The sequence below is a fragment of the Penaeus monodon genome, chromosome 28 (assembly GCF_015228065.2).
Source record: "Penaeus monodon isolate SGIC_2016 chromosome 28, NSTDA_Pmon_1, whole genome shotgun sequence".
Taxonomy (NCBI): Eukaryota; Metazoa; Arthropoda; class Malacostraca; order Decapoda; family Penaeidae; genus Penaeus; species Penaeus monodon.
In genome coordinates, this window is record NC_051413.1 from 25,912,432 (window position 1) to 25,912,686 (window position 255).

The 255-nt window shown below is 32.2% G+C and overlaps 1 protein-coding gene across 1 annotated transcript in view; it reads left to right on the top strand.

Annotated features, from left to right (window-relative positions):
* The window catches only part of LOC119591437 (major facilitator superfamily domain-containing protein 6-like), a 17,185-nt gene that overhangs the window by 7,157 nt on the left and 9,773 nt on the right, over positions 1-255 (top strand).

Sequence of the window (255 nt, forward strand, 5' to 3'; positions counted from 1 at the left end):
CGTAGGTATGTGTATTTATATTAAACAGGGATCAATACATTTATTTTTTGTTTAATGGTAGATGACTTTGAGATTCCTTTGGCGTGATTGCAGTCTCAAATGCATAAAATTTAATGTAGTTTTCCCTCTTGGACTGGAATCCACTTATTCCCCAAATATAATAATAGTGTCTCATAAATGAGGTAGGCTTAAGTACGTTTGCGTATCAGATAGCTGTTGTAAAAATGTGTTTATACTAGATTTATATACGCACAT